We start from the raw sequence: 15,130 nt of genomic DNA on the forward strand, positions 1-15,130 counted from the left end.
GAGTAGCCCCAGAAGTTGTGTCAACAATTGCCAGTGACTTGGAAAATCCCTTTTGAAAAGTGGGGACCACAGGAGCGCCAGAGGCAGCATAGCCTCCTACTGACTGCGCTTCAGCTGAACCTGTCACTGACTCAGTCCATGCAAAATACTGAGGTCCAACCCCCTATTCTCATTGGCTTCTTATCCATCACCTCCATCGTCAGAAACCTCAAGACAAAATCCATACTATTATTACAGTTCAAAAGCATTTCCATATACATCTTTTAATGCTGATAACAATCCCAGCGAGCAATTGAATCCCAAAGCGTTTCATTTCATTCACGACCACCACTGAGTGATCCATTTTTTGTAAGAGTCTCTCCAAGGTGGTGCTGGAGGTACTGATGGAGGGTAAGAGGGAGAGCAGGAAGAAAGGGAGAGAGGAGCCTGTGTGAGCAATGGCAGGAGCCAAAGAGTATCAGATGCACTTGAGAAGGGGTGTTTGGTTTGGATAAAGATCCATTACCCAGCAAAGGAGGAGGTCAGGATGGAAAGAAAGGTGGTGGGGTCCAGATGGGGGAGGATCGCCTTGCATGCCAGGCAGAGAAGCTGTGTTTTGATTCCATGGTCAATGTGAAGGCTGTGAGTATATCTGTGCAGGCTAATCACATGCCTTCAGAACTGTCCTAGGGAAACCAATCTGATCATGATGTGTAGGTTGTACAGAAGTGGAAAAGCTTGAGCCTAGGCAGATGCTTTGGGGAGAAGCTTATGGGGTGACAAACCCAGTCTTCTCTGTTACACACATGGGTACCCACGGTTTTCCTTTATGACCAAAGCTATTCCTAAGCTGAGGGTCCCTTTACTTTTGGATGCTCCTACGAGCAGAGACTACTCAAAGCCTGACCGTTTGAGAAGCCCGTGTGCACATCTCTTAAGGGACCCTGCTCTTCCTCCAGCAGCTGCCCGGCCTCACCACAAAACAACTAAGTGTGACTGTTGACAGAAAGCCATAACCCTTCCTACAGCTGTTGAATAAATTGCCTATTAGCAGTCCCACACCATAATTCATGTCAGATTATGCAGATTCAGCCCTTATGAATGAGCGGAAAAATCTTATCATTAAATGAAGTTCTATACCAAATCCCTAAGCATTTTCTTGTTATTTCCTAGAGCTGTTCCTCCTTCCGGCTCATCCCTGAACTTTCTGAAAGCTGGCAGAATGAAAGATAAGCAGAAAGTTCATACTCTCTGTATACAGTTCCCCTGGGGAAGGGCCTCTTGGGTCCTCAGGATTTATATTTTAGAACTACAATTTAAATGCAGATTTTTAACTCCCATGTTGAACAGCCAAGAAGGAGGTTTCTGACTTGATTAAAATACCGATGCATAAATTTTATACTTCCCAGTTTTCTGTCTACAGCGGGGTAGGACTGAGGAGATGTTTTTAATGAACTTGTAGGTCATTCATGAGGTCTCCAAGAAAGTTTACTTTCAGTTTTGTAAGTCTTAAAGGAACAGAGATGTGGTACTTTTAAAACAGTGGGGTTTTTTAACCATATCTTTTACCAATCTAAGTCCATCACTTGATGGGACATACTACTACTTGGTCTTATTGTGGGAACAAAGGCAAAGAGCTAAGAGGAGATGAAATGTGGAATGAACAGTCAGGCTGACTAGTGTTCTGCACTTCGGGGCTGGGACAATGCCATACATATTCTGAGCCTCAATTTCATCACTTGTAAAGGTAGGGTGGTTACCATGATGAAATGAGACAGCAGCTGGACAGCACCTGAAAACACAGGTGTCATGCAATAGACATTAGGGCCACACTCCTGCACTGAGGGCGTCTGGGTTTGCCATTTACTTTATGAAATGTATACATCACTTCATCACGCTGGCCCCCAATTTCCTCTCTTGTGAAAATGAGAAAGGCTAGATTAAGTGATCTCCAAGGCCACTTCTAGTCCTAAAAACAATGAGTTTAAGCATCACAACCACTACAATATGGATACAAACACTGTACATGGCAGGTGAGCAGTGACAAATGGTTCAGTACAGGAGAAGATACGTACAGCATGAGAAGCATGAGAGGAGAGGGGAAAGCAAGCAAAACGGAGCTATTCCTTCTTTCCTTCTTCTAACTACACACAGGCCATCACTTCAAAGAAAAGAAAGAAAACAAAATAGGGATGGGGCAGGAGGACATCACGGGAGGATCAACAGAAAAAGTCAAGAAGGAAATTAAAACAGAAGATACGCTATATATCGCTTAGATGCCATGGAAGATGCACCACATAGGAGTTCCCATTGTGGCGCAGCGGAAATGAATCCAACCAGCATCCACAAGGATGCGGGTTTGATCCTTGGCCTCATTCAGTGGGTTGGGGATCTGATGTTGCCGTGAGCTGTGGTTCAGGTCACAGACGCAGCTCAGATTCTGCGTTGCTGTGGCTGTGAGGTAGGTTGGCATCATTGCTCCAGTTCGACCCCTAGCCTGGGAACTTCCATATGCCACAGGTACGGCCCTAAAAAGAAAAGAAAAAAAAAAGATGCACCACATAGAGAAGATATACAAGATTCTGTGTTAAAGACAGCAAACCCTCTTAATAGCCACCCCCAGAGGTCAACATCTTTCCTTTTAGGCTGGCAGCTGTAGCTCTGATTTGACCCCTAGCCTGGAAACTTCCACATGTGTAGGTTCAGCCCTAAAAAGGAAAAAAAGAAAAAAAGAAAAAGATGCACCACAAGGGAAGATATAAAAAAAAAATACAGCAGACCTTCTTAATAGCCACCCTCCAGAGGTCAATATCTTTCCTTCTCTTTCACACCTAAAGCTCAGGATTTGAGTACAAATAACTCTCAAACAAAGCAGTTCTAACTCAATTTGATCTTGTTTACAGTGGCCAGGCAACCTAGTAGGAGAAAATGTCATTTGTGTTCCCCAGCTGCCAAAGAAGATGGTTAGTGAACATTTTTTTAAATCACAAGGATCATTCACGCCCACTCCTTAGGAATCAGTAGGTTTTCTTCACTTTGCCCGATGTTCTTGGAAATTCAGCAAAAGGCAAGTTTCAAGCACATTAGAACTCAAGCAAAAAACATGGTTATTCCTCAAGAAAGTTCACCAAAGACATTCTTGGCATTTGGTCAAGGTTACAGACAATTAAGAAAGGAATGTGTTAGTTACAGTGAACTCAAGTGTAGCAATCACACTAATGCCAGTTGTCCAAAGGAAGCACATACTCTTACCTTCAACCCCACCAAGACAAACTAAAACCGTGTTGACAATGTGCTTTGAGTTCTTAAGCCACAAGATGATATGAACGTGGTTGCTTTAAAAAAAAAAAAAAAAAAAAACCTAAAAATTACATTTCTAGCCATGCTATTTGCTAAATATTTATAATTATCTTTCTCTGCCTCCTGCCAATATTTTCATAGCTCTCTCTCCTAAGTAAATTTATCAGTAGGGCTTTGTTTTGTTTCAGTTGTATGGATGGTTCGCATGTAGCCTGCTACTTCTGTTTTGCCTTTTGCCATTTGTGAGTTTGAATTCTTTGCAGTGAAGCTTGAGTCTGCAGTCCTGCCTCTGACCTCAAGCTGATCCTGCTCTGGTCCCATCCCCGCAGACCCAGGCTTTCCGTGGTTCCCCATCTGGTAGGATGGAGCAGAAGGATTTTCAGGAGACTGCATTTCACCACATGGAGAGGCTTGGCATTAACGCAGTAAGGTCAAAACTGGATTCCTAATCACATTAAGGACTTTTTCACTGTTGAAATGAGCAAAAGCAATAGCGGACAGAACTGCTGCTGCCTTAGTACCACAAGGCCATGGCACCACATACACTAAAGCCCTTGTGCCACATCCAAGACTGCCATGTTGCTGCAGGGAGAAGCACTGTGTGAATGTTTGAGTTGTGAGCGGAACTAGCTGCCTTTCCCATGGAAAACCGTCCCGACTTGGAACAGCAGCTGAGAGAGAAACTGCAGTTACTCGGACATGGCAGACGCTTTCTCAGAAATGAACCAAGGGAGCCTCTCTCACTTCAAGGGAAACGATCAGCAGTGTTTGTTGCCAGTAATAACATTAGGCAGAAATCAGAATTTAAGAGAACTTGAATCCACTACCTGAACTTGACACCTCCCTATTCTTAAAGCTTTTTTTTTTTTAAAGTAAAATCAGTGCTGATATTGATGAATATAACTTTTATATAATTAAATGTGTAGATGTTTGGAAGATCTATATAACTGTGAATCAGTATTTTCTGAGTCACCAATGCACAGTATTTTTAAACCATGCAGTGTGAAATACCCACTCACAGTGCAAGCTGGGGTGTTCCCATTGTGGCATGGCAGAAATGATTCTGACTAGTATCCATCAGGATGCGGGTTTGATCCCTGGCCTTGCTCCATGTGTCGGGGATCCAGTGTTGCCGTGAGCTGTGCTGTGGGTTGCAGAGGCGGCTCGGATCCACCATGGCTGTGGCTGTGGTGTAGGCCGGCAGCTGTAGCTCCAAGTCAACCCCTAGCCTGGGAATTTCCATGTGTTTCAGGTGCAGCCCTAAAAAATGTTTAAAAAGTGCAAGACTGACCAATAGATTTTAATATAATAGAGGGGGAAACTCCATTAATATGATTTCAGATTCCACATAGCAAATAACGTGTAAGGAAGAAGAACTTGTCGAGATTGGGTTAAGTATCAAAGAAAAATAGCCACAATCATCTGAACAAGCTCTAAATAGACTTATCTCTTTTTCAACAACACATCAGTGGAAGGCCAGATTTTCTACATATGTATTAATCAAACACAATTTCAACAGATTGAATACAGAGTCTGGCAGGCATAGCCTCAAGAGCTGGTTAGACCCCTGGCTCATGGGCCTCCCAGGCTCCCCCTAAGAGTCCCTTCACTCATGTTTGCTGTAAAGGCCCTCTGTTCCCTCACTTCCCATTGAGTATTTAATCATCCAGCAACACCTAGTGTTAAATACTATCCCTATTGCCACCGACCTGAGACAAGCTGATCCCCATGAATCTGGGTGCTAAGCAGCAACACAGAGGCTCAAACCAAGGTGGGCCTGTGCCAGAACCCAGCCTCCGGGCCCACCACACCTCACTGCCTCTGGGCCAGAACATTCTTCAGGTGAGGGATATGCCAAATGTTCCATGCAGGGATAAACCGTCTTCTCTAAGCCAGCCAGAAAGACCTCTTGTCTCTTCATTGATTTCTTGAAATTAGGAAGACGTTTCCTTCTAATCATGCTACTAAACTAAAATGCAGGCTGCTATGGGCTGAATTGTGTTTCCCCCAAATTCATTGGTGGAGGCCCTAACTCCCAGTGCGATGGTTTTGGAGCCAGGGCCTTTGGGAGAGAGTTAGGTTCAGATGAGGTCATGGGGGTGGGGTCCTCGTGATGGAGTTAGTGCCTTTGTAAGAGACACCAGAGTTGGCTTCCCCTCTCTCTCCCCTCACTGACTCCCACCAGAGAAAGGCCCTCTGCAGCCCAAAGGGAGAACTTTATCAGACACCAACCTTGCTGGTACCCTGATCTCGGACTTCTAGCCTCCTGAACAGTAGGCTAGTTTCTTGTTTTTTAAACCACCTCGTCTGTGGCCTTTGGTTATGGTAGCATGCGCACACAATTTGATGTTTTGTTAATTCTCTACCTGGCTTGACCTGCAATTAAGGTGTTTCCTGGTTCAGTGTTTCTCAGTGGCACATGACTAACCAGTGCTGTCCTGAAGACAAATAAGAGCTGACTGAGGACTATGTCATGGTAGGGTAGCTATCCTTCCCCAGAGGTCTTGAGGCTCTAAAAGATGCACATCCAGGAGTTCCCATTGTGGCTCAGTGGTAACAAACCCGACTGGTATCCATGAGGGCAGATTTGATCCCTGCCCTGATCAGTGGGTTACGGATCTGGCATGGCACTGAGCTGTGGTGTAGGTCACAGACACGGCTGGGACCCTATGTATCTGTGGCTGTGGCATAGGCTGGCAGCTGTAACTCCAATTCTACCCCTAGCCTGGCAACTTCCATATGCCATGGTGTAGCCCTCAATAAAAGCAAAAAATAAATAAATAAAAATTAAAAAAAAAATAAAAGATCCACATCCGTGTTTTCAATCACAGAAAGCCAAAGGGGATTCACCCTTGGAGTTCTTACCTACATGTTACATTCCTGCTGTTTTTAATCTTTCTGTTTTTTAACCTCTGTATTCTCCTAAACTTCTGGGGAAACATGTAATGATGTTTAATTTTAATTCCATGGCGACAATGGATTTTGCTGATTAGAATTGGAGGCTTCTTGATGCAGGACCTTAATCCTCTTTAAAAACAGCACCTGGGGCCCTCTGCAGCTGTAAGTTATAAAAACAAAAGCAAGATTTAAAAAATATACATGTGCTGTGAATAATTATTTAAAGTACAACACATCAGATTTAAACAGTACCTAATAAGAATGTGTCCTTGGGATAAATGAGGTATTAGAGGTGTAACTCTGATTATTTGTTGCTCTTCTCTGGTTTTATAAGGTAGTAATAATAAAAATCACTCCAGTGGGAAAAGTTAACCCATATTTTTCTCTTCTTGGGCCCAGAGATACCTAAGGAACATGAGGTGCCCTTTTGCTTCTGTGGCAATAGACAGCATCCTCACTATTTAATCTAAAAATGACCATTTATGAGAGTTCCCATTGTGGCTCAGCGGTAATGAACCTGACTAGTGTCCATGAGGAGGCGGGTTCAATCCCTGGCCTTGCTCAGTGGGTTGAGGATCCAGCATTGCAGACCTGGCTCAGATCCCACGTTGCCGTGGCTGTGGTGTAGACGGGCATGTACAGCTCCAATTCAACCCCTAGCCTGGGAATCGCCATATGCCGCAGGTGTGGCCCTAAAAAGAAAATAAATAAAATTTTCCCTTTACATTAGCTTTCATTTTTATTATAGTTGATTTACAATGTTGTGCCAATATCTACCGTACAGCAAAGTGACCCAGTCGCACATTCATAGACATTTTTTTTAATATTGTTTTCCAGCATGATCTGTCCCAGGGGATTGAATATAGTTCCCTGTGCTATACAGTAGGACCTCATTTTTTATTCATTCTAAATGTAATAGTTTGCGTCTACTAACCCCAAGCTCCCATCCATCCCACTCCCTGCCCCCTCCCCCCATGACAACTACAAGTGTGTTCTTATCTGTGAGTCTGTTGCTGGTTTGTAGATAGGCTCATTTTTGCCATATTTTAGATTCCACCTGTAAGTGGTATCATGTGGTCTTTGTCTTTCTGATTTACTTCACTTAGTATGATGATCTCTAGCTGTATCTATGTCCCTGGAAATAGCATTATTTTTACGTCTGAGTAGTATTCCATTGTACATATGTATACATCTTCTTAATCCATTCATCAGTCGATGGACATTTGTTTTTTTCCCAGGTCTTCGCTATTGTGAATAGTGCTGCTATGAACATAGGCGTATATGTATCTTTCACTTACAGTTTTGTCCAAATATATGCCCAGGAGTGGGATTGCTAGATCATGTGGTAATTCTATATTTAGTTTTTTAAGGAACCTCCATTCTGTTTTCCATGGGGGTTGCACCAATTTACATTCCCACCAACAGTGTAGGAAGGTTCCCTTTTCTCCACACCCTCTCTAGTATTAGTTGTTTGTAGTCTTATTGATGTCCATTCTAATCAGTGTAAGGTGATACCTCATTGTAGTTTTGACTTGCATTTCTCTAATACTTAGCGGTGTTGAACATCAGATGCTAAATTTATAATTGCACCTATAATTATTTGCCCCTAGTGCTCTATGAAGGCAGATCCTATGTTTATTTTTATTATCACCATACTCCTAGTTTTGGGTGATGTACAATTCCAGCTTGTTTGGTATTGTTCCAGTTTCAGCACTAACAGTCCTGCATCCCAGGAAATGCCTCAGTTACAGGCAGACCAGGAGAGTTAGTCCCCATACACTTGCGTTCACTTCAATAAATAGGTTTTGAATGAAGCAACAGCCAAAAGGAGTATCACATGTCATCCCTAAAAAGAAATAACATGATTGGAAGATGGAACGATATGGTGCTAGGAGCATGACTGTGGAGCTAGATAGCCTGGGTGCATCTCCAAGCGCTGCCACTTATCATCTATGTGAACGTGACCTTAGGATCCTTCTCTGTGCCTCAGTCTCCTCATCTGCAAAATGGGAAAGTGAGAGTAACAGCCACAAATTGCTGTTTGAAAATCAGTGTAAAACATTTAGAACAGTGCCCATTACATGTTATCAAAAAATCATGGAAACTTCTAACACAGTATTTGGCCCAGTACATGTCAGAGTTTATTTAAATTAGTATGGGCAGGAACAACCCTAGGCTCAGTTGTGAATTAAGTGATACTGTTCTTCAATTCCTTCCACTTTTTCTAGGCTTGTTGAAAACCAGATCAGGTGCCTTCCCCTCTCCCTGTAAGCCCTAGTTAACTCAGCTCCCACTGTGGTGCGCTCTCCCCATGGCACACCACATGCTCTGGACCCATCCCTCCTGTCCTCATCAACACACACTATATCCATCACTGCCTTTGCCCTGTTAAGGACCTGAGTTGCTGGTAGCTGATGAATTCCTTTGTGCTGAAATGTCTCCTTCCCCTCTTACCTCAGGTTCCCCCCAAACAATTTAACTTTCAAAAGGAACTCCCAGAAACCTCCTCTTTAATCTAGGGAACTAGTCTCTAATGATTGGAGTTTGAGGCTATGTGGGAGGGGACATAAGTCATTTCAGCGGCATCTCACAGATGGCAAAGAAGACAACTGCCTGCTCTGTGGAGAACTGATTTTGTTTTGGTTTCTTAAAGAAATTGTTTTGGAATTTAGTTGACTTAGAAGGTTGTGTTAGTTTTAGGTTTACAGCAAAGTAAATCAGTTATACATATATTTGTTCCTTTTCAGATTCTTTTCCTACATACGTTATTATACAGAATTGAGTAGATCACCCTGTACTATATAATAGGTCCTTGTTACCTATCTGTTTTATATATAATATTGTGTGTATGTCAATCCCAACCCCCTCATTTATCCCCCCTTCTCATATATCTGCTTTGGTAAGCACATATTTGTTTTTAAAGTCTTTGAGTCTCTTTCTGTTTTGTAAGTTCTTTTGTAACATTTTTTTTTTAGATTCCACATATTAGTGATCTCATATGATATTTGTCTTGATTTGACTTACTTCACTTAGTATGATCATTTCTAGGTCCATCCATGTTGCTGCAAATGGCATTATTTCATTCTTTTTAATGGCTGAGTAATATTCCACTGTACATATGTACCACATCATCTCTATCCAGTCCTCTGTTAATGACCCTTGAGATTGCTTCCATGTCTTGGCTATTTTAAATAGTGCTGCAATGAACATTGTGGTACATATATCTTTTCAAATTAGAGATTTCTCTGGATATATGCCCAGGAGTAGGATTGCTGTATCATTTGGTAGTTCTACATTTAATTTTCTGAGCAACCTCCATACTGCTTTCCATGAGGTTGTACCAACAGTGTAGGAGGGTTCCTTTTTCACCACACCCTCGTCAGCATTTATTGTTTGTAGACTTTTTGGTGATGGCCATTCTGACTGGTGTGAAGTGATACGTCATTGTAGTTTTGATTTGCATTTCTGTAATAATTAGTGATGTTGAGAATATTTTCATGTGTTTTTTAGCTATCTGTGTCTTCTCTGGGGGAAATGATTGTGTAGATCTTCTGCTAATTTTATTCTTTTTTTAATTTTTGATATAAAGCTCCATGAGATGTTTGTATATTTTGGAGATTAATCCCTTGTCAGCCGCTTCTTTTACAAAGATTTTCTCCTATTCTGTGGGCTGTCTTTTTGTTTTGTTAATTTTTTTTTTTTATGGTTTCTTTTGCTGTGCAAAAGCTTTTAAGTTTAATTAGGTCCCATTGGTTTATTTTTGTTTGTATTGCATTATTCTAAGATGTGTATCAAACAAGATATTGCTGAAATTTATGTCAAAGGGTGTTTTGCTTATATTTTCCTCTAGGAGTTTCATAGTATCTGGCCTTGGGTTTAGGTCTTCAATCCATTTTGAGTTTATTTTTGTGTATGGTGTTGGAGAATGTTCTAATTTCATTCTTTTACATGTAGCTGTCCAGTTTTCCCAGCACTGCTTATTGAAGAGACTTTCCTCCATTGTATGTTCTTGCCTCCTTTGTCACAGATTAGTTGACCATAGGTGTGTGGGTTTAATCTCTGGGCTTTCTTTTTTCTTTACTTTTTTTACTTTTTTGGTCACCCTGAGACATAGGGAGTTCAGGCCAGAGATCAGATCCAAGCCACAGTTGCCACCTAAGCCACAGCTGTGGTGATGCTAGATCCTTAACCCACTGTGCCAGACCACAGGGATCAAACCTGTGTCCCAGCACTCCCAAGATGCCAACAATCCTGTTGTGGAACAGTGGGATCTCTGATCTCTGGGCCTTCTATTCTGCTCCACTGATCTGTATTTCTGTTTTTATGTATGCCAGTGCCACACTGTTTTGATGACAGTAGCTTTGTAGTAGAGTCTACAGTCAGGAAGCCTGATTCCTCCATTTCTGCTATTCTTTTTCAACATTTCTTTTGCTCTTTTGGGGTCTTTTGGTGTTTCCGTACAAATTTTGAAATATTTTGTTCTAGTTCTGTGAAGAATGTCATTGGTAACTTGATAGTGATTACATTGAATCTGCAGATTGCCTTGGACCTGAAGCTAATACAACATTGTAAATCAACTATACTCCAATAAATTTAAACTAAAAATAAATAAATTAAGGAATTCTGGGTGTGGCTCAGTGGGTTAAGCACCTGACTAGTATCCATGAGGATGTGGACTCAATCCCTGCCTTCACTCAGTGGGTTAAGGATCCTGTATTGATATGAGCTATGGTGTAGGGTCACAGATGTGGCTCAGATCTGGTGTTGGGTGTGGCTGTGGCATAGGCCAGCAGCTTCAGTTCCAATTTGACCTCTAGTCTGAGAACTTCCATATGCCATGGGTGTGGCCCTCAAAAGACAAAAATTAATTAAAGTATATCAAATCAAGAAAAATTAGGGGCCACATCATCAGATAGGGAAAGCTACAACAATAAAAATAAAAGTAGGGGGAGGACATTGATTTTTTTTTTTTTTTTTTTTTTAGTTAAAATTATGCCTACTCAGAGTTCCCATCATAGCGTGGCAGAAACAAATACAACTAGGAACCATGAGACTGCGGGTTCAATCCCTGGCCTCACTCAGTGGGTTAACGATCTGGCATTGCCATGAGCTATGATGTAGGTTGCAGACACAGCTTGGATCCTGTGTGGCTATGGCTGTGGTATAGGCCAACAGCTGTAGCTCCAATTCAGCCCCTAGCCTGGGAACCTTCATATGCCACGGGTGCAGCCCTAAAAAGAAAAAAAAAAAAAAAGCCTACTAAGGAAACTGTTTTAAGCTATTTTTCTATGCTCTAATTTATTGTTAAACATTGAAAAACCTAATTGTAAAAATAAAATGAGATTTTTAAAAATTAAAACAAAATAGACCTGGTTTGGAATCCTTGTTCTACCACCTACAAGCTTAGGCAAGTTGATTATCTCATTCAGTCTCTGTTTACCTATTTTTAAAATGGAAATGGTTAATACGTGCTTTGTATTATGTAATACTATATATGAAACATTGAGTTTGGCACATAGCATCTGCCTAATAAGTGAGCTTCTCTGTCTTTGGTTTGGCTCTCCCTGCAAGAGATTTCAAACCAGCAAAAAGCTGTATCATTTGGATTTGCTGTGTAACAACCTCCAACTTAGTAGCCTATAACACCAATACTATTTAGCTCACAGTCCTCAGGGTCAGCAATTTGGACTAGGCTCACTCGGTTGGGTGTTTCCTCTGTTGATCTGAGCAGGGCTCACTCACACACACATGAGCAACAGCCAGTTAGCTGGATGGTTGTGTTCCCAGGGATCAACTAACGGGGAGGGGGGGGTGACCAAGTAGACTGAGCCATATGCCTCCTGTATCCCAGAAGGGCAGCCCAGTCTTCACATGGCAGCTCAAGTCCCCAGGAGCAGCAAGACAGCAAAACTTAAGGCACAGATGCTCTGCAAGTCACTGCTTGTGTCATTTTTGCTACTGTCCCTTTGGCCAAAGCAAGTCCCATAACCTAGCCCAGTTGTAAGGAGTAGAGAAAGATTCTACTTCTTGATGGGAGGAGCTACAAAGTGATACGGATATAGGTGTGTAAGAATTTGTGGCCGCTTTTGCAATCTGCCAGAGACTCTGCCCTCTATAAATGAGAGGCTTCCATAATGTGTCTGGGGACCATCAAAGTTAGCCGTGGGCTCTCCCCATGCTTGGTAGCTGGCTAGATCATTGATCATAGATCAAGCCGTCTCTCACAAGACACACAGTAATCCCAAACTTACTCAGTATGTTTAGGAAGCAAAAATTATAGCTTTGATCTTTGAGCAAAGCTAGAAATTTTTGTTGGAAGAGAAAATGTTTTTTAAAATCCAAAAATATATTTGTTTAATTGTTCAGATGTGTTATTTTTTTTTTACCATTATTGATGTAGTCGTATTAATCATTGAAATGGACTCTATTCTTTCTAAATACAGATATTCACATAAACAGATTCTTCAGGATTCTGTCTAGAAATGTAGCTCTAATCAATCCAGGGAACCATTTTAAGCTAAGCGGCTGCTGCTTTTCACTAAAGACCAATTAATTGCAAGCCTGAAGACTACACAAGGAAGAAAACAATAATTGCTGCTTCCTCATGAAAGCAAACCATTTTTCTGAGTTGATTATAGGCCATAATTACTCATCTTAATTTTGGTAATAATTACCTTCATAAAATTCCTTTAAAATGCCTTTATAAGACTCTGTTTTATAAAAAAAAAAATGCTAATAAAAGAAGAAAAAAAATTATAAATAACCTCAGGAGGGAAACAGTGCCTTGGATCTAGTAAATTGCAAGCAGCATTTCTGGCTGCTGAACACAAATTTGGTCTGCTCAATAAAACCCAGTGAGGTTAGGGGCTCAGCCGCGAGATTGAATTAATTCTTGGGCTCTAGTAATTGCATTTATTTCTTATTAAACTGCTATGTACTTGAGATATCTTGTTAGACTCTGTGTATAATTACGATGAAAGAATTAAGGTTTGAGAGTCAGCCTTCCAGGAGGCTCCTGAGAGGACGAGGGGGCTGGTGACACACTTTCCCTCCCCTCCCCACATGTAAGAGTAACCACTGTCAGCTTGAGTAAGACTCACACACTTCCTCTAAGTAATGCAGTCGGGCCCTCAGGACTCAGGGCAACAGCTGAGACAAGTGACTGTCACCCTCCAGTAGGTATGAATGGAAGAACAAGTCAGCTCCTGGCCAGCCATGGTGCACCTCTCCCTGGGCCCCTCTGGAGGGACACCTCTCCAAGGCAGGGTGGGGTTTGAGTCACCCTCTCTAAATAGGAACTCCGTGAGGATGACTCGCTTCTGTGGGCAGAACGAAAGGGAAGTTCGGGGCATGAGGCAACTCCGAGGTCAGCTAACCCCTCTCTAGAGTCAGATTAACTGTACCATAAGATAGGAGGGCTCACGCTGGAGGGCGGCCGTATCATTTACCATCCAAACCAGGATGCCTTTATTTATATCAGGAGACAGGCATAAACCAGAGCCGCCCCCAGTTTGTGCAGTGTCTCTATGAGATGGCTGATCATCTAGCTGATGACTTAGATGTTTTTTTTTTTCTGGCATTTCGAGAGATGCTGGTGGGACCAAGAAGTGACAGAGCAGGCGTCATCTCTAGCTCTTCACAGGTCTCTTTCAGCAGGACTGTCACAGACCACACTCAACACAGACTCTCGGATCCAAGCAGGCAGGCACAGGTGCCAGGGCCATGCAGGCCCATCCCTGTGACTTCGGGGAGAGTCAGGAAAATAGATGGGAGGTTCTTCATTTCTAGCTGTGGTCCTTCTACGCTCTCCAAACGTTAGCCTGCAGTGGGAGAAATGGGACTCTGAGTCACAGCTGACACAGATGCCCAGTGGGGCCACGGTGGCGGTGGGTTGAAAGTGCTCCAATGTTAAGATGTCCTCTGGGACTTCTCCCGAATTCTGCCCCCCTCCCCATGTACAGAGCAGGGTGGGGTGGGGGTGGGGGGTCCATCTAGTACTTCATCTCCTGTTCACACCAGGGATCCTTCCTTGGCCCTTTGGCCACGTTCATCTGTGTCTTCCTGGGGTCAGCTTTTGACGGTGCAGGCCTGGAAGCCCACAGCCTACCCTCAGCCCTTGAGGGCTGGCCTCAGGGGTTCAGACAACAGAGAAGGCCATGCTGTGTTTTTACACCTCTTCCCCTTTCCAGGCAAGAGAGGGATTAGAAGTTTAGTCTTGCTTTGGATTCTTATAGAACTTCTTTTCATCTTTTCCACCCTTCACGGGAGGGAAAAATACCCTCTCCTGCCCTAGGTGAGTGCTTATATCACAGACGACAGGTGGAAGATCTCACAGGGGCTCGATCAGTATTAAAGAATTAGAGTTTTATCTCATTTGAAAGAACGGATAGATGCCGGAGGCATGCTGAGTTTCTTTTCTCTTGCAAAGTTACCGAATACTACTGAATAAAAACAGGTGTGCTACATGAGGCAAAAAAATAAAAAACAAAACATTACCTTTTTGTACAATGTAGGCATAAGGGAAGGGGAGTATGAGAGGGAGGTGGCTCTGGGTACAAGTTCGAGTCTTTCCTTGCTAAACCACCTCCCCCAGATAAAGCAGAGGGTCCCAGGCTGGAGGAAATGGGATATTCCCTCCATGTATCATTTCAGATTTAGAGTTTTCGTCCAAACCAACCTTTGCTGATCTCCCTCACCCAATCAAGCCCATCCTTCCACCATCTCACAGTGCTTGAAGGCCCTCATTTGAAACACTGTCGCCATTATACTTTCCATTGTATTTATGAGGTTATTTAATCTTTTGATTTTTTAAACGTTTTATTGGAGTGGAGTTGATTGACAGTGTTGCATTAGTTTCAGGTGAACAGCAAAGTGAATCAGTTACACATACACGTGTATCCATTTTTTTCCCCACATACGTTATCGTAGAACATTGAGTGGACCTCATGTGCTG

The sequence above is a fragment of the Sus scrofa genome, chromosome 18, assembly GCF_000003025.6.
Source record: "Sus scrofa isolate TJ Tabasco breed Duroc chromosome 18, Sscrofa11.1, whole genome shotgun sequence".
NCBI classification, from domain to species: domain Eukaryota; kingdom Metazoa; phylum Chordata; class Mammalia; order Artiodactyla; family Suidae; genus Sus; species Sus scrofa.